This window comes from Ceratotherium simum, chromosome 17 (assembly GCF_057802395.1).
Source record: "Ceratotherium simum simum isolate JZ-2026a chromosome 17, ASM5780239v1, whole genome shotgun sequence".
Lineage (NCBI taxonomy): Eukaryota > Metazoa > Chordata > Mammalia > Perissodactyla > Rhinocerotidae > Ceratotherium > Ceratotherium simum.
Window position 1 is genome coordinate 25641841 of NC_141916.1, and position 20380 is coordinate 25662220.

The following is a 20380-nucleotide window of genomic DNA, read 5'->3' on the forward strand; positions in this document are numbered from 1 at the left end:
CTCCCTTCAGAGAAAGGTCAACCCGATGGAGGGAATGTGCACATCTGATCCCTTCTCTCTGGTGTGCTGATGCACAAGCCCGTTTGATGATGGGAGCCTGGCCAGCCTTTGCTGTTGTTCCTGGGACCACACTGTCTCTTGCCCCCAGTGAGCAAAACAGTTCTTGCTCTACCTCAGTCAGTTCTGTGCTCAATAAGAGAAGAGAGAGTTGGCATGATTCTTGTTTAGGCAACAACCAAACAGGAAAATTAAGGACAAAAACAATCCTCTTTGTGACCTGAATAAGTCAAAATTTTCCTCTATACAATATCAATTATACACTTAGTTGCCAACTTCTACATTGTTCTGAGCTATCTGGACCCCCACTTCAGCAATGCCATGACTAAAAGTTTTCTTCTAGAAGAGCACATCTTATGTCATTGACTGTATCTACATATTAATACATTTGTTGAAATTGTACTTCAATGTCTTTGAATCATTTTATCTCTGAATGGGGGCTATAGAGCAATTCCAGGTGAGTGGATAAAATACTTGTTTTTAATATACAAATCCCCAAATATCTCTTCTATTTCTCTCATAAATAGATATTTTGTATATCTTAAAAGATTTCTAAGTACAAACAGAAAGTAAGGGGTCTTAAAAGAGCTTGGTGAGGGTGGAGGAAAATATTTATTTCATGGCCGCTGAGCTGTGATAAACCCCTTTCAGATCTAATAAAAATAATTAACATTCATTTAAAGCTTACTGTGTGCTAAATACTTATTTACCGTGTTAAGTGCCATGTGGTCAGTATTGCATTTAATACTCCCAACAATTCCATTCTCATTCCCATTTTACAGATGAAGAAACTGAGTCCTAAAGAGAGAGTTAATTTTTCTAAGGCCAACATGGTGAAGCTAAGTGGAGAATTTGTATTCAGTCTGCGACTCCAGAATCAAGCTCTCAACCATTACACTGCTGCCATCTTTCTGTCAGAGCAATTTAGTCTCCTCCTGGGGGAAAAAAAATGCTGTCATTTAGTTACCCTCCTCAAAGTGAAGTGGGAGTTTGAGGAATCTTAGCACAAACTTTTATTGGCTTAGGTTATGTAGCATAAATAAAACCATTGATTTAACTCTTGAAACTTTTCCATCTTTTAATATGTCAAACAAGATCTTAAACAAAACCAGGGAGGTTCATGATGTACACACAGTATAATCCCTGATTAAGTTGACTGGGTGGAATGATTTTACGTTGTACTAATCGCAATTGATTTTCTTCTCACACTGGCTAGAATGCCAACTGGAAGAGATATCAAATATTCTTCTCTAGGACATTGGATTGTAATTAAAATGCTCTGTTTCACTGCTTCTTTAACTTTCTCTGTAGTCCAAAATCAAAACCAGAACTCTAGCATACTTGACATTTCTTTCAGTCTTGTGCATTAATAAACTTTTTTTCTTGGTGCTTTGTAAGGAATACATTTAGGAAGGCACAAAGGACTCTTATTTCTTTAAAAATTTAATGCATAAATATGTGACTTTTAAATACAAAAATGACCTTTTGATCCTAATCACAAAGTTCTTAATTAATAACCCATTACAAATAGTAATAGTAATAACCCATTACAGATAGAAATTTCTAGAAAAATGAGAATTGCTGACAGAAAGTTATCATAAGAGGTGCCTGCTTATACCAAGACAGCTGTCAGCTGTCTCATTAAAAAGGTTGCTCTCTATTTTCAGGGTAGGATGTAAGATCTCAGTAATATAAAGACACAGATAAAATTTCTGGTTGTAATACATTTGTAAATATTTTAATCATTTTCTAATTTTAAGACAGAGCTTGGATATCCAATTGTACTTTCAGGAGACTATTTAGCATCCCTTCAGCTATCAAATGTACATTATATATATTTTTTCTCAACTATTTCTTAAATTATCTGAAGTATGTATGCTCTAATAAAATTTACAATTCATTTTAAAGCCATTAAATGGAATTGATTGCCATGTGTTTTCTTAAAGTTGACATAGCACGGCCACCAATATCTAACTTTTGGGAAATCGAAGGCAATAAATGGTTAGGCTAAAGACCTGATGTCTTTTAAAAAGAAAAAGAAACTGTATTTATCTGTAACGTTGCAGCAATTTGCACCAAATATAATGCACTTATAGATAGGAAAATTAATTACCCGTGTATCCCTGTACTGTGCAGTCCATGATGAGGGATGTGAGGAATAAGATGTGGTGCTCTATCTTAAGGAGCTTAAAATTTAATTGAGACGACAAAAAGATCATACACATGGAACTATTAGCGCACTAAACCTTGCAGTATTAGCTGTAGTATTGAGCTAGAATCTTGATACTCCATACACCAAGTGTGGTCCTCTGACCAGGAGCAGTTCTCTTGCTCAGAGCTTACTAGGATTGTAGAATCTCAGGCCCCACCCCTGACTTACTGTATGAGATTCAGCACTTTAACAAGATCCCCGGGTGAATACTATGCATATTAAAATTTGAGAAACGCTGAGCTGGCATAATGCAAGCAGTGTGTTTTAGACCCCATGGTACTGTCCAGTAGAACTGTCTGCAGTGTTGGAAACAGTCTATTTTATTTGCTGTCCAATATGATAGCCACTAGCTCCTATGGCTCTTGAGCACTTGAAATGTAGCTTGTGCAGCTGAAGAACTGAATTTTTTTTTTCATTGGTGTCTTAAGAGTTTATAACATTGTGAAATTTTGGTTGTACATTATTGTTTGTCAGTCACCGTATAAATGCCTCACTTCACCCCTTGTGCCCAGCCCCCAACCCCCTTGCCCCTGGTAACCACCATACAGTCTGAGGAACTGAATTTTTAATTCTAAATCTAAATTTAAATGGCCACATGGGGCCAGCGGCTACCATATTGGACAGTGCAGGAGGAGAAAGAGCACTGGATTAAGAATCAGGAGATTAAATACTGTTTCAACACAGACACTAACTATATGGACCATCTTGGAGAAGTATTTTTAACTTTCTTTTGCCTCAGTTTTGTCATCTGTAGATGATGGTTTGAATTAGATTATCTCATAGTTTTATTTTAGTATTACTGTTACAAGACTGCTTCTGTTGAAAGAATGCTTCTTTGAACAACTGAGTCTTGAGATGGCCATGCCATTTTAAGAGTGTATCCTGAGCAGAGTCGTCAAGGCAAAAAGGAATAAAAGAAGGATGTACCAAGTGGTGGTTCCCCGAAGGAGGAGAGCATAGTTTGATACTCTGCACATACAAAATAGTCAGAAAATGTCTCATTCCCCGCTGTATCCCCAAGGCCCAGAGCACTGCCTGGTACACAGTCAATGCTCACTAAATATTGGCTGCATGAAAGAATCAATGTGATGATTAAATGAATACACAAATAATCAGAGTTGGTATTCATGTCTGTTTGATTTGGTCCATATTACTGGGTTTTGTTTTATTTGGTTTTGGTTTTTGTTCCTTGGTGGATTTGTTCAAGAATAGTCTCATCTCAGGCCCCAGTTAAAGCAAAACTGAGATAATTCAGCAGGGGTATTTGAGTTGAGTGAGGTGTTTTAATTTAGCAACACCTAAATAGGATCTTTATGTTGAGACTTTGTAGATATAATAATTAGGAACCAAAACAACTCTATAGGTGGATTACATGTAGTTTTACCAAACAGTTAATTTAAGAGCATTGCTGATGATATGTATACTTGCCAGTGCCACCCCCCTACCTCAAAGATGGATTAAATTTTCCATGATTTGGGCATGAAATTGAATGAGTTTTTATACCAAATAGGGTAAGAAACCTACACACCCATACACTAAGTAAGGGAGAGGCCTGAGAGATGAAAGAGTGGGCAAGAGAAGTGGGCAGAGGAAGAAGAAGACAGTGATAAGCTCAGGGGCGGTTCAGGCAACCTCAGCATCAGGCGTCCCAAAGGAGGTGGCAGCATCTCAGCCAGGTGAGCAGAGTTCAGGAATTCAGGAACGAGGGCCTTCTGCAGGAGCCTTCTGCAAGAGCGTTCAGGGACCAGGTGAGAGAAGCTGTGAGAACCAAGCAGTGTAGCAAGGACCAAAGAAGAATTCTCAGTTCTGAAGACTGAGCCATGTGAGAATGTAAGAAACCAGAACCCAGGAGCTCTCGGTTAGTTCTGGGGCACTAGATCCTGAGTTTCAGAGAGCAGTTCATGTCCAACCTCACTGAGGAGAGAGCTGGATGTAGAGTTGATCTGGGGAAATACAGTCATTGGTCAGGAGGAGAGCTGAGCTACAGGGAGCTAGGGGTGGTAGAAACCAGGAAAAGTTCACAGAGCTAATGTTGTTTTGCAGCAGCTAGAGGCATTTTTAATTCTGGCCGTCTTTTATCGTGTCCCTCCTTATAGTCTGTCCTCAGTTTCCTAGGCTGATTTCTTTCTTTAGCAACTTCATTTCTGGAAGTAGACCAGAGTCCACTTAGATTCCCTCAGTTCGAGTTCTAAGCCTTTCTGCCCATAACTACTGCTACTACTGATGCTGATCTTTCATCATTCGGATCTCCTTCTCTTTTGGCCTCTGCACATTTGAGCCTTTCATTATACAATTCAGTGGAATATATTTATGTCTAGACCAGAGAACCAAGACTTTTCTTTCTAATCAGGTGCTGCTTTTACTGCACTGTGTTCAATTTGTAGGTAAATTATGATGTAGGTGTGCTAACCTGTGCTTCCTTCCTTTGCCCTCTAGACTAGCCAATGGACTGCAAGGGGGAAAGGGACTATGTCTTGTTCATTATCATATTCCTGCACCTAGTGCAGAGTCGGGCGCACCTTAACCAGCCAATAGCTATTTATTGACTGCTGGCTGTTTGCACCTGCATTTCAAAGTTGTGTTTTCCACTTTGTTGGCTGCCTGCCTCCAAGGAAGAGGAGCAATTTCACTCCAACCACTTGCATTCTCAGACAGTTTCTCAGTGGTAGCATAATTTAGGATCTTTCTGACCACCTTTCTGCCATTTTGGCTAACACTGGCCTTACTTTGACCCTCATTTCTATCCAGTCTTCTCTGACTCCGGTCCATACTAGGTCTCTTCTGGTAGAAAATCCAACTCAAAACAGCTTCTCCGAGAAAGGGAATTTGTTGGTTCATTCAACTGAAAAGTCTAGGAATAAATTTGTTTTTAGCACATGTTGGAATCCATGTGCTCAGTGATTCATAAAGACTCCATCTCTTCATCTCCAGGCATATGTTTCTCCTGTGCTGGCTTCATTCTCAGGCAGTATTGTCCAACATGGAGGCAGGTGTACGTACCAGCAGCTGTAAATTTACACCTTTCTCAGTAATTCAGGAAAGTCTCAGATTGAGCTCATATGCCATCAGTCATACACCCTCTCTGAACCAGTTGCTGGCCAAGGGAATAGAATGTTCCAGTTGCCTAGGTTTGAAGGGTCATGTACTACGCCCTAAAGCCAAGGGTAGGGTCTGCCCCACCAACACCATCATAGACTGAGAGTGGGGGAGGAATAGTTTCCCAAATAAAAATTCTTTTTACGAGATAAAAGGAAAATTGATGTGAGGAAGACAAAACCCATAGATATCTACTACAGCATGCTCTATGTATTTCGTTGTCCTTCCTCCATGGTTTAGACATGAATGAATTTGGTCTTTAGTGTCCATAAGGTGGTTTTATCTTTCTGGGAACATAAATCTCAGTTTCTTTGTTTTTTTCCAGTATCCTCTTTCAGAAAACAATTCCTTTTCCCACATCTCTGGGGGCAATGGATGTCAGGGTATAAAATTGGGAAGGAGAGGCAGTCCACTAAAGAGTGTAAGAGCTCTGATTCAAATGTCAGCAGATCCCAGCTCTGCCCTTTACAAGTTGTGTCACCTTAGACAAGTTGCTAACCTCTCAGGTGCTTAATAATAGCTCCCTCAAAGGGCCGCTGTAAGGAATTAATCCATTATTATGTGTAAAGCTCTGAGCATATGTCTGGCTCATTGAAAATGCTTAAGGCATATTATCTATTGCTATTGTTGTTAATAATAATAATAAAAGCCGTGGCTTACACACTGTTGCTGGCCCTGTGCTAGACTGCCACAGGCTGAAATGGCTTCAGTATTCTTCCCCTCCCTCACTGTGGTCCAACCAACACTGAACATCCTGAATTCACCTGAGTCCTCATTGACCCTGGACTGGTACATGCACCTCGGCAGGAAGGCACTCTTCCCACTTGCTGCCTCTCATCCATCAGGTCTCATCATCAATGAGTCTGTCCTTTGTCAGTGGAGAGGCCTTTCCTAACCACTCCCCCCTCTTCCCCACCAAGCCCCAATCTTTTATTTTCTTTCATAGCACTCTCTTCTTGTTATTTATTGCTCTTACCACCATCTGTACTTATTTTGGTATTTTTGCGTAGTTCTCCTACTGACTGTAAGCCCCACTGTAAGTAGGAGCTCAGTAAATATTTCTCATTAAAATAAATTAACATCAAATGTTGTCTGTACCTACTTAAGTGTCGCAGGAACTTTGTTGAGGATACAATGAGGAATGCCAGAATGGCTAAATAGTGCAGAGCTAGTGATGGGGAAATACTGAGAGAGAAGGCTAAAGAGGAAAGGTGGGCTAGTTTTGTCCTAAGAGCCTTTTATGGGGGGGAGGGGGGTGGGAAGTGTTGGGTGGGTGTAACACGATGAAGAGGTCAGCAGAATAAGATCTCTGCAGTGTGAAGTGGATGCCAAGCATGCAACATTCATTTCAGTTTAGTCTCACTTTTTCAAAGTGGATTTTGTCTGTATTTAGCATCTTTGCCAATTTTATGTATTTTCTCTCTTTTTGGGTGTGTGTGTGTGATTTGGGGGTACAAGGAGGTGTTGGTGACATTGCCTATTTATTATACAATTCCCCAGGTACTTTGAATGGAAACTTTATAAATAATGGCTATTTATGATTGTTGTCTAGACTTAACAAATGGTTATTTAACAGGCAATGAAATAATTTACTCACAGTTCTTATATTGTAATTACACACACCACATTAAGGGGCAAATGCGGGCCCGCACTCAAAATATGAGTCCTGTTCATAATGGTGAATTATTCTCTATGGACAATGAAATTTGTATTCGCTAGTATGCAATACAGAACAAAAACAAATACAGTCACTTTTCAGGGATCACATTCTTAGAAAGAGTTGAATGTCTAAGGTCATCATATAGCTAATCAGTGCTGATTGGAGAATATTAACGGAGTCATTTATTAACTTCAAAATAATACAGGTTTATTGTCAAACATTTAGAAAGTATAAAAAAGAAAATAAGAAAACAACTGTTATCCTGCTTCCCAAATAACACTAAGCATTTTGGTATAGACCCTTCTATGCTTTTTTCTTCTATTCATGAATTTTTAAAGCATACAGTTAGAATCATGCTGTACATATGTCATATAATCTGTTTTTAAATTTTAATATATTATTAATGATTTTCCAAGTCTAAACATTGTCTGTAGCTGCACTGTTCAATACTGTAACCCCTAGCAACATGGGCTACTGAGCACTAGAATTGTGGCTTGTTGGAATTGAGATGTGCTTAAGTAGGAAAAACATACTGATTCCAAAGGCAGTACCAAAAAAGGGAAAATATCTCATTATTAATTTTTGTATTGATCACATGTTGAAATATTGGATTAAATTAAATATATTAATAAAATTACTTTCACTTGTTTCTTTTTACTTTTTTTCATGCACCTACTGGAAAATTTAAAGTTACAAATGTCATTCACATTCCTTTCTGTTGGACAGCACTGATTCTAGAGAATCATTTTATAGCTGCATAATTTTATATTACATGAATATAGTTATTTAACCAGTTCTTAATCAATTCCATCATGTTGAATCTTCAACGTACCTCTTATTTTTCAGTATTAAAAATTACTTTCTGGCCGGCCCCGTGGCTTAGCGGTTAAGTGCGCGCGCTTCGCTGCTGGCGGCGCAGGTTCGGATCCCGGGTGCGCACCGACATACCGCTTCTCCGGCCATGCTGAGGCTGCATCCCACGTACAGCAACTAGAAGGATGTGCAGCTATGACATACAACTATCTACTGGGGCTTTAAAGGGAAAAAAATAAATAAATAAAATCTTTAAAAAAAAAAATTACTTTCTGAATAGCCTGTGCATATATCTTTTTGCACATCTCTTATTGTTTCCTTAGGATTTACTGCTAGAAATAGAATTGGTGGAAGAATGGAAATTTTTAAATTAGAAATATTGATATAAATAAATGAAGAAATAAAAAATAATGCTCTTGCTTCCCATTATTTGGTGGTTGTTCTCCTTGTAGAAAAAATGATGATTCCAGTCATTAACAATTCTCATTTTTGCATCAAATCAAAAACACCATGTCAACTCTATTCAAATAAATTAAAATTAGCTATGACTAAGTTGTTTTTGAAAAACCTGCTCTGAATTTTCCTGTTTTATGTGAATTGCAAAGTATTAAGGGTCGGACCTCAGCATTGTTCTTCCTCCTGAATTAAAACAGGTACATTTAAGGTTGTTGACTGTAGAAAATCATGAAATGGGAAAGATTAACAATATATAGATTTTTAAACCTGTCTGATTTATCTTTGTAATACTACATGATGGGGATGGGGAGGGATTGTGAGCTTAAAAGATCATTTATCAGAGGTCCAGATCTATTATTTGTGTAAAGTATAACCTAACACTATTTTAACACTATTTATTGTCGTACATTGAAAACAAAGCCTTAGGATATTTAGCAATAAGGCATATATCCAATGAACAAGGTTGTACTTTTCTTGCAATGTTAATTGGATAAAATACACTGAAATGTTTTGCACCACATGGCCAATAGAGCCTCTGTAAAACCTTCCGTCCTTACTTAGGATTTTTGCATTTTGAATTTTTCTCTGATGTCTCAGGAGTTCTTAGGGAAAATGTCAGGAGCCTTTAGAAGTTGCCAAACTCTCTTTCATATCCTCTGGGAAGTATTAAAGAAAATGCTGATTCAAGAAATAGAGCTTATGTGTGACTCAGTAATTTAACATTATTGAGGATTTACGGGACTAAACAGTGACTTGAATATAATTCAGGGGGATGATTCGTGGTGTATTTCTAAAGTATAAAATGAAGAGTTTTTGGTTCTCTGTCAGTGTTTCATCTAAAATAATGAATTGCATTGTCTACCAATGGAAGAAGCAGAAATAAAAATCCATCATTTAATCCAACTTGGCAAATTCTTCCTTTATCCTAACTTTGGGGCTAAAGAATTTGAAGAATCAACCCTACCCCCATGAAGCAGAAACTCCAAGCTGGATTTTTCTCCTTATGAATAAGGGGAGAAGAGAAGACTAATTTTCGAAAGAATAATATTCAGAACTACAAAAAATGAATGTTTACTTCCTAAAGATAATGTTATATAAGACTCTACCATCTATACATTTTGGATTATTATTTAGTTACTTTATCTTCCCTCCGTAATAGGTAATCATCCAAAATAAAAATATTTACATAGCTCTTTTATTTCTAATTTGCAGTAAACTTTACCCATCTTTGCCATCTGATTGCAAATGAGAGTTTGTCCATTTATTAATTTAAAAATGTGTCTTCAGGGGGCCGGCCAGTGGCGTAAAGGTTAAGTTTGCGTGCTCCGCTTCGGTGGCCCAGAGTTTGCAAGTTTGGATCCCAGGTGCGGACCTACACACTGCTCATCAAGCCACGCTGTGGCGGCGGCCCAATACAGAATAGAGGAAGATGGGCACGGACATTCGCTCAGGGCCAATCGTCCTCACCAAAAAAAAAAAGAAAAAAAAGTGTCTTCAGTGGACATGATCTTTATACATAGTCTGCCTTTCAAATAATGTACATGAAAGTGCAACATGTTGTACATGGGATAGCTTTCAATTTTAGATCAGATATAGTAGCAATAGATCTGAGATGGCTTGACTTCTCTAAGAATCACATTTTTATCCTGTGGTGGCATTTTAAATAAAAGACCAATATCTTATTTCCCATAAACAAGTAGCAAAGTACAAGCACTTCATTCTTATTCTTATGCTAGCTTGATTCCTATCTGCCAGGTAGGTAGACAAGCAGCTGCCATTTTGTCAATTACAAAATGTTTAAAGGTCATTCATTTAGATTTCTTTTAACTTGTGTATGTAATTAATAGCTTAGTTTAATTCCATTTTAAACCTTTGCCATCTGCAGGATTATCGTGCAGTAGTGACATAAAAGTCCCATAGGAACATGTTTAATTGAGTAATTAAGACTGCAGAAAATGCTTCCAGGGGAATATTTTGATTACAAATAAAATCAAAGTGAAATCTCTAGTTTTGAAGGGCTAGGTATTTTCCTAATTAAAAAAAGAAACCTGCCATTTATTTTAGTGTAATTTTGTAAATGCTTCCATGTGTCATGCTACAGAGCAGAAAGTCTAAATCCAACACATCCACTCATTTAAAGAAAAGAGTAGAGGGAGAGGGGAGGATTTCCAGGAAGGCTTCCTTAGTGGTGGTATTTAAGAGGCAAAGAGTCATCTTTCGTTTTTCACATGAACATGTCTTCGAGATGCTACAAGTACTATTTTCTACCTATGAGGATGGAGAAGAAGCTGTGCAGTCCTTTTAAAAAATTAAATAGCACAGCTAATTCACGGGTTTATCGTACAGCTTACACAGACATATTAGGTATGTGCTTATTGTTTCTTGAGTTCATTCACACTCAATGGTCTTTTTTAAAAAGACTATTTTTTTAGAGCAGTTTTAGGTTCACAGCAAAATTGAGAGGAAGGTCAGATTTCCCATATACCTGCTACCCTTACACATACATAGCCTCCCCCACTATCAACATCCCCCACCAGAGTGGTACCTTAGTTACAATTAATGAACCTACATTGACACATCATAGTCACCCAAAGTACATAGTTTGCATTACAGTTCACTCTTGATGTTGTACATTCTATGTGATGTAATGACGTGTATTCATCACTATAGTTTCATACAGAATATTTTCACTGCCCTAAAAATCCTCTGTGCTCCACCTATTCCCCCCCACCTCCTGGCAACCACTGATCTTTTTACTGTCTCCATAGTTTTGTCTTTTCTAGAATGTCATATTGTTGGAATCATACAATATGTAGCCTTTTCAGATTGGCTTCTCTCACTTAGTAATATACATTTAAGTTTCCTCCATGTCTTTTTATGGCTTTATAACTCCTTTCTTTTAGTGCTGAATAATATTCTATTGTCTAGATGTACCACAGTTTATTTCTCCATTCACCTACCGAAGGACATCTTGTTTGCTTCCAAATTTTGGCCATTATGAATGAAGCTGCTATAAACATCCATGTGCAGGTTTTCGTGTGGATATAAGTTTTCAACTCCTTTGGGTAAATACTGAGGAGTGTGATTGCTGGATCATATGGTAAGAGTATGTTTAGTTTTGTAGGAAACCACCAAACTGTCTTCGAAAGTGGCTGTACTATTTTGCATTCCCACCAGCAATGAATGAGAGTTCCTACTGCTCCACATCCTCACCAGCATTTGGCGTTGTCAGCATTCCAGATTTTGGCCATTTTAATAGGTGTGTCAATGGATATTTTTTGAGTGTTGACTGCAAGAATATCAAATGGGGTCTTACTGACTGTTATATTCCAAACATTTCTGATTACATCAAAATCTACCTGATTGATAGAATATATAAATTTCTGGCAATTCAAATTTTTAATATAAACTTTTAACTTTTTCATAGTACTGAGAATTTTCAAAATAATGTTTTATTATGAAATGATGTTTAAAAGCAGATGTAAAACCAGGCTATCTATATTATGTTCTTTTATTTTTTATTTTTGTATTTATTTATTTTTGAGGAAGATTGGCCATGTGCTAACATCCGTTGCCAGTCTTCCTCTTTTTTTCCCTCTTTTCTCCCCAAAGCCCCAGTACATGGTTGTGTATCATAGTTGTAGAGTTGTAGCTCTTCTATATGGGATGCCACCTCAGCATGGCTTGATGAGCAGTGAGTAGGTCCGCACCCAGGATCCGAACTGGCAAACCCCAGGCCACAAAAGCAGAACACATGAACTTAACCACTACATCACTGGCCCAGCCCTTCTTTTCTTTTTAAATATGAAGACTTCTTGCAAATGTTCAGTTTTTCTCAAAACTTAAGAAGAATTTCTTAATTCCCTCCTTAAACAGGACTTTTTCCTTACCACAGTAAGACTTCCATACAGATTTAGCTTTCCCATGTAAATTTGAGAAAGCTTGCCCTTCATTTTATTTGTTTAATTACTTTATGACAAAAAAGGTGAAAAAACTTTAGGTAGACATAAAATAGTGTAGGGTATATATAAATCTTTAATAGATTACTTATCATTAGATAGAGAACTTGGAAATTTACCCCTTTTTCCCAGCATCAATACTTCTTGATCATGTCTTACTTATTCTAAGATTTTTCTTCCTTTAATTCCTAATATTTCCATCTCCATTTTATAAATAAAGAAATCAAGGCACAGAGGGGTTCAGAAGATTCAGGTAATTTTGAGACCCAGCCGCACTGCTTTATTCACTTCCTGCTTAACAAATTCAACAGACAAGCATTTATTAAGCACCCTCTACATGCCAGGCACAAGCCATGTCTTCTTGGGCTCCCAGTAAAGTCGGAACAGTTGTCTTTGTCATAAAAATGGGCTTCCAGTAGTGTGTCATCTTGTTGCCTGCTAAGTGAATCTCGAGTTGCATCTCGACTTCCACTATGGAAGGAGGAGAGAAGGAAACACGCCCTTAGATTCTATCCTTTCCCAGTGGCCCCATCTGACTTCTTCACTTTTCCTTTCCTAACTGTTCTAGTCATCTGAATGTGTTGAGAGGCTGCTGGTTCTCAGTTTGGCACTGGACACATCATCCTTGACAAGACCCTTCCACCATCGCCCCTATGTCATTCAAGCACCATAGACTGTTGGTTCTACTTGGGGACTCTTCCTCAAATCTAAGCCCTCCTCTCATCCTCATTGCCATGCTGGAGGCACTATCATCATTATTTAACAGCTTCCTAACTGGTCTTTCTCCCTCAGCTTCTTTTTGTACTCTTCTGAACTATTTCTACACTGCAGCCATGGTCACTGTTCTAAAAGGCAATTCTGATCACGGCCTGGCCCTGCTAAAACATGCCGGTGGATCGCTACTCACCAGAGTTCTCATGCAAGGCCTTTGCAAAGTGGTCCCAGCCCTCAACTCCAGGCCTTCTGGATCACGTCTACTCAGTTCTATCCACGATTTTGCAGTTGTACTGTCTACTTCTCAGCTACACTGAACCTCTCACTATTCTCTAGGCAGGAAAGTGCCCAGATTTGTCCTCCTTATTCCTAAAGGACATGTCCATTTTTGCCTTATATACTGCGACTCATCTTTCCAGTTCTAGTTCAGATGTCGTCTATGAAGCTTCTCCTAATTCTCCCCAGACACGTTGAGTCTTGCCGTCCTCCCACCCCAACCACCACCTGCTCCTCAGCACTTTCTTCACACTCCATTCATACCTCCATGTATAACTTAATGCATCAGCTTATAATTGTGCGTCTCCCCTACCAGATTATAAACTGTTCAAATACAAAACTCTTTTTAAAATTATCTTTGTCCCTTAGGATCTAGAAAAGTGCCAAGAAATACATGTGAATACATCTCTGGCCTGAGTTGATGCCTATATATCTCACTGGCTGAGTTCAGTCCCGGTAAGAGGGTTCACTAAGATATGGCCATCTGAGCTTTGCACTGTATTTATTGACATTTTAAAATCCTAGAGCACTCTGCTACATGTTTCCAAACACTTAAGATCCCATAATTCTGTTATAAACAAAAGGCAGTGCAAATGCTCTGCATTATCTTCTTGGGAAGAAGCAATCATCCCCTTCTTGTCCTTCATAATGGACTTTGGTCCATTGGTAATAGTGACATTTAACATCTGTTGAGCTCTTACTGTGTAGCAAGTCTGGTGCTCTGTATGTATTATCACTTTTATTGCCACATCAACAACAGTATGATGTAGGTGCTACTATTGTCCCCATGTTAGAGAATAGGAAATAGAGGCACAGGGAGGTGACACAGCTCATGAGTGGCCAAGCTGCCATATGAACCAAGTCTCGATGATTCCAGAACCCGTGCCCTTAACTACTATGCCTCACTATCTTCCAAACAAATGTCTGTTCTAAAAAGGATCATAACTGAGGTAGAAGAATTTTAAGATAAATGTAAAAAATTTAAACAATGATTATTACCAACAATTTTTACTTGATGGTTTAACTTGGGTTCTTCTTTTATTATTTCAGGAAAACTTTAAATCTACTACTGGATTAGTAGGAAGAAATTATGAAAGAAAAAATCAAGGTTATATAGCTAAAATTCAGGTGCTCGTGCTTCTTGGTCCTTTGTTTTTCTACAAAATGCAGTGCTTCAGAATAGCCTTGATTTTCATAGTCAAATATTCTGTACAAAAGAACAACATTTTGTAGAGTTGCTGTATTATAAATGTACTTGCTGTTTCAAATTACCTGTGTTGCATGGGCCATTTTAGTGGAAATAAAATTAGCTTAAAGATAGGAAGTGCCTTTGATTAGCTCAATGAAACCATGGTCAATTCAATTAAAGTGTTAAAATATATTTCACAGGAAAAAATGTTTAGGGTCATAAATTAATTCAACACAGTTGTTCCTAAGCACTTACTATTACCTGGGATGGGTACTGTCTTTGGTACTTTGAAGATAAATGTTACTTACAAAATGCCTAGTTAATAAAAACTTGCTTGAGAATGTTGTGTTTGACATCAAAGGTCTTTATCCTGAACTTTGTGGTTGACAAGGTTTAATTTCAATTAAGTGTGGGATAGGAGAGTCTTACTGGATAAGTTTGCATATAGATAAAAGTTGCAGATTTATCCAAATCACCTGTTCTAACTGTGTTTATAGATGTATTTCCACCTGTACTCCATAATGTGACCCCAGAATTTTACCCTTTCATACACCAAGAGAGCTCCTGTTTGTAATTGGGCATTCCTTGAGCCATCTGAAACACTGAATATGTGAAAGACACGTATGTGACACATATTCATTGCCTTTACCAGTTTCCCTTGTTTCCTTTCTTGGTTGTTTCAAGACTCAAGAGAAATGGTTAATATCAACCTATTGCTTTAAACAAGCTTGAGACCAAATGTACTAGTGCAAAAAGTAGTTTGTTGAAATATTTACCAGATGACCTTTGTAAATTAGCCATGAAAAGATCTAGTTTCCTGTGCCTTATTCAAAATTCAAGAGTTGCCCCTGCGTAAATTGGACTAGAGAAAAATTAAGAAAATGGGCATCTTGGTTTACCTTTAAATGCCTGTTCCAAGTTTAAAGGGGATTTTAAAAAAAACAAACTCTTTTTCAACTAAACGAACTGCTTTGGGACATGGGTAGTCTTTATATTCAGGTGGCTAAGGATAAAATGGATGGAGTAGCATAAAGCTTGCTTTCTTCATGAGAATCCACTGAAAATTCCTAGATGCTTTAAGATCAACTTTATGGAACATATCGACTTTAAAAATAACTTTGCCAATTTCTTGCTTTAAGTTAAGATTCTGTTTGCTAATGGAAAAAACAAAACTTTTTCCAGCCGCAAAGTAATAAAACTTATTTGATGCAGTGGTGGCTTTCCAATGGCAGAATGCCACGTGGGATGCTCAGGAAAGGAGCATTAATATGACCAAGGCCCAAACCCTGCTGGATGTACACGGCTCTCAACTTCAAATTTTTAGAGTATTTTTGACCATATGTTAATTTATTAAAATAAGACACATTTTCAGATAAATGCACTTTGTCTTGGCACATTAGGTGGTAATTATGTGGACTGTGCTGTGATATAATTTAGACACCAGATTTACAATAACAAACTTGCAAATTTTGAGGCTGAGATACAGCCTGAATTAGCTGAGAAAAAAATCAGTAAAACTTGCCTTGCTTTGATCTAGTTGTATTGCAAATGCACTATTTAATTCCACATCATTTTATTTTTATAAGCAAAGTAGAAAATGGCAGTCCTAAAAATCCCTGATTTCACTTGAAACATTTAGGTAAGTAAAACCAAATTAGGTTGTTCTGAGGGTGATTGTCTCACTCTTCATGGTTGATTTATATGGTATATGGCCTTCACAGGAGACATTCTCAATGCTTGGAGAAACAGGACAGATTACAAGATGACCATTTCTTCTGAATTTTCGCTGGTTGGTTAATTTCTACCCTTATCACTTTAAACTGTATTCTGTTCATAACCATTTTGAAATTGAATTACATTTTAATTTTAAAGGTATTTCCCTTCATCCATTAAATATATAATTAGTAAAGAAATATAATGTTCCTCAAAATATGGTTTTAATGTTTTTTACCATCGTTCTTTGGACTTGCAATTATATAATCAATAAATATATAAATACAATTTAAATCATCTAAATCGATTATAAGTTACATCTTTAAGTTTATCCTTGTCTCAGTAGATGCAAGCACACACCATCACATCATGGCACTATATCTGATTCAAATTGTGCACATCTTAACATTTCTTTGAACCTTACATTCAGATTATAGCATTTGCAATACCTCACTGTGTTGTTAACCAACCAAATTCAGTCAACAGTTTGATGCTCTGCCTAAATTAAAGAACTTTTTTAAGATAAAGCCTTTCTAATTGAAAGTGTATTTTTAGGTTAATGTAGTTAATACATAAATTAGAGTGAAGCCTCAATCAAATTAAAACAATATAATAGACTATTTGGCATTGATCTTTTTTGCAGTATCTCCTCACTGTGCTAAGCACTTTCCATGCATCATCTTATTTAATCCCCATCACAACTTGGTGAAGGAAATTTTACATTTTCATTGAATATTTGAGAAAAATGAGGCTGAGAGAATGAGATGACTTTCCCACACCATGAAGTTAGTAAATGGGAGAGTCAGGATTCTAACTCAGGGCTGTCCTACTGCAAAGTCCACTATCTGATAATATTCTTCTCGTGTATGTTGACCACCAAGGTCCTACATCCTTCTTTTCCACATTTTAGGTTGTGTTGGAAAAGCATGGTGAGAGGTTGAGTTGCTAGTGTATATTGGGGGGCTCCTCTGTTCTCCAGTGGAGATTCCACGTTACTCTCTTACTTCCATGACTCCAGATCCACCTTAGATTGGGTGATCCATAGATATAGAGTAACCTTATAATTTATTGTCCAAAACTGGACACTTGAGAATGTGAAAGAAGGTGCTGTCAATAGTTTTAACCTGAAAAAGAGGCACAAACTAAGATTTTCCAGAGCAAAATGGGACATATGGTTACTCTACATCAAGCAGTGGTTGCAGGAAGGGCGTGCCATATCAGAACCTGGTGGGAGGGAGTGTCGTGGGTTCAGATATACCCTACTGGGCTACAGCTACAGATAGGGAGAAGGAAGATTGAGAAATTCTGGTTTAGATCAGTATTTCTCAACTGTTTTTTAAAGCACATACCTATGTTGCTAAACACATAGGTCTTCCTTTAATGTTATTTAAATTGCTAAATAAAGTAAATATTGGATTAAAACACTCAAAGCCGTGGGTCAGAGTTCTGCTTTGTTTTCAAGCTACCCAACTTCACCCCACCCCTTTTAGCCACTCCTTCTGGAGGTGTTTCTTCACCTACTGCATCACTGGTCTAGAATTATGGAGAGCAGTCTGTAAATGTTCATCCAGCTGTGGATTAATCAGAAGAATAGGCCATTTTACTGAGCGTAAGAAGGCTGTTTTGTTATCATCACCACCACTGATCAGTTTTCACTCACCGAGATCAGAGAAGGGGTTGGAGTTGATCAAGTACATCAAGCCACAAAGGTCTGAAGTATCTCTTCCATCTGGCAAAAGTCTAAAGCTCGTGCTAAAAATTCAGTAAATGCCTGTTAACAACACAGTGGAGGCAACAGTTTTGTTCTCTGAATGATGCTATTTAAGAATTTGTCCTGTGGAAGACACTTTTCAATATTAAAGATGATAATGATTACTAATTGAGGATTATGTACCACAAGGGAGAAATTTTATTATTTTTTTTGGTGAAGAAGATTTGCCCTGAGCTAACATCTATTGCTAATCTTCCTCTTTTTGCTGAGGAAGATTGGCCCTGAGCTAGCATCTGTGCCCATCTTCCTCTATTTTATATGTGGGCCGCCGCCACAGCATGGCTTGATGAGCAATGTGTCAGTCCACGCCAGGGATTCGAACCTGCAAACCCTGAGCCACCGAAGCGGAGCATGCGAACTTAACCACCACACCACCAGGCCGGCCCCCACAAGAGAGAAATAATGTAACCCTTCTTTCAACATTTCAGGTCTGCCTTTCCTAAATAAGGCAGAGCCTTGTCAATTATGAAGCCGTGGTGCATTTCATGGCAGGCCTAGTGCTTCATATGTTATGATCATTTTATTGCCCACAGCAACAACATTCTGATGTATGTGCTATTATTGTCCCCATTTTAGAGAATAGCAAATGGAGGCACAGTGAAGTAACACAGCTAGTGAGTGGCAAAGCTGCCATGGGAACCAAGGTTCCAAGATTATCTTGTTAATACATGCAATTTACAGTTTATCAGAAGGCTATAGAGATATCATTGCTAGCTTTTTGAAAAATATAAGATGTACTACTCCTGCCTCAATCAGTAGATGCCAAATAAATTTCAAGATCATTTTAACTGGATGCTAATATTGAATACTGTTCAGTCCTAAATAAAAATGAGATTAAAATTCATCTTATAGGTTTTATATAAGTGAATTCAGTAGTGTTTTAGTTTTAAAATTGGAAGACAGATGCAAAGACAAATATAGGACAGATGCAAGGACAAATATAAGGACCACTGAGCTATTTTTAACACTTTCAAATTAACTTGGCAGCTGTCGTTAGTGTTAGACATTAAATAACTTTGCTTGGGTAAAAAATAAGTCCACGACATATGGATTTCAGCATGTTGTATATTTATTGTTTGTACTTATTAGAGAAAGTCACTTAAGTTGGAAAAAATGAGAAATTCTCCAGCGTATAAAAAAATCATCCTTGTTAGCAGGCAAGCAATCATAGTGTTATCAAAAGTATCTGTCCTCAGAAAAACTTCTGATGCTTTTAATTTAGCTCATCTTTCACAGTAAAATCAGTTTTCTTGCTAATGGAATGAAGGCATTATATTAGGCCTGAATTTAAATTCTGTTAGTTTGGGTATTACAAACTCAAGGCTAAAAGAGACATTCTGAAACCTTTTAATCCCCCCATCAAAACTCCAGAAATTCATGCCTATCTGGTGTGCAGAAAGAAACCCATCTATTATGTAGAAAAAACATCTTTCAGACTACCACAGAAAATACCCCACTCTTCTTGTTAAGTGCCCAGTTAAGTATTTAAAAACACATTTGCCTTTTATCGACTGAAATTCCTCTCCTCTCCTTTCAAACTCAGACCTCAAGGACTGCAAGATGTCCGTGACCTAGAAGGAGGTCGTGAAGCTGGTATTTTGGGGATGGCCTTAAAAACCAGCCCATGGAAAAGAATGAAATAGGGACCTCCAGTTAAAGATGGCAGATTGAAGACACCCATTTAGCTCTGTCCTCTTGTAACATTTCACTAAAATGACAGTAAAGAAATTATTTTGTGAAAGGAGATAACCCACAAATATGAAGAGAATGAAGAAAGAAGAGAATGGGAAAGAAGAAAATAACAACAAATTTGGGAGGCTGGAAACAGGATAATTGGTAACTAACTTAGAAGACCCAAGGGGGGCAGATCCTAATCTAGAAGTGAAGAAAGTTGAGAAGCAACCTGAGTTATACCGTAGAACTCCCAAAAGGCTCAAGACAGTTTATCCTTTGGTGAGAGTGGAACGGAGGCTCTCTAGATGCTGAGACCCCAGGCATGGTTGAGGGAGGGGTACCTAATCAAAAGCAGAGGAATCAGGTAAAGATGCCTCCACGTGGCTTCCACATCATTCAGCCGGGTATCACCCTGCTGAATGGGAGCTGGGAAGTCTTCTCTGGAGAATGTGGTTAGCCCAAAGTGAAGAAAAGATGAAACAAAACGAAAGATACTGACTTGGGAGGTTCCCCAAGGAAAGAGCCCAGTTTATATTATCTTAGTCTAGAGTGAAGACGGGATCAAAAAGCTCTCTTCCACTGGCCCCATCCTCCCAAATACAGATCGCTTCCAATCAGCTTTTTAGTGTCTCACTCTGAAATATGAACAGATAGCCAAGGATTATCAGACATTGAAAGAAATATCTAATATAAAATGAACAGAGAGAGAGAGAACAGATAAAACAGATACTACCCAGGGAGAAGAACACTTTTAATATATATCATTAATGTCATCTGAGAAAGGAGAAGA

The 20380-nt window shown here is 37.8% G+C and overlaps 1 protein-coding gene across 1 annotated transcript in view; it reads left to right on the top strand.

Annotated features, from left to right (window-relative positions):
* The window catches only part of PRICKLE1 (prickle planar cell polarity protein 1), a 103082-nt gene that overhangs the window by 39743 nt on the left and 42959 nt on the right, over positions 1 to 20380 (top strand). The window lies entirely within an intron of this gene.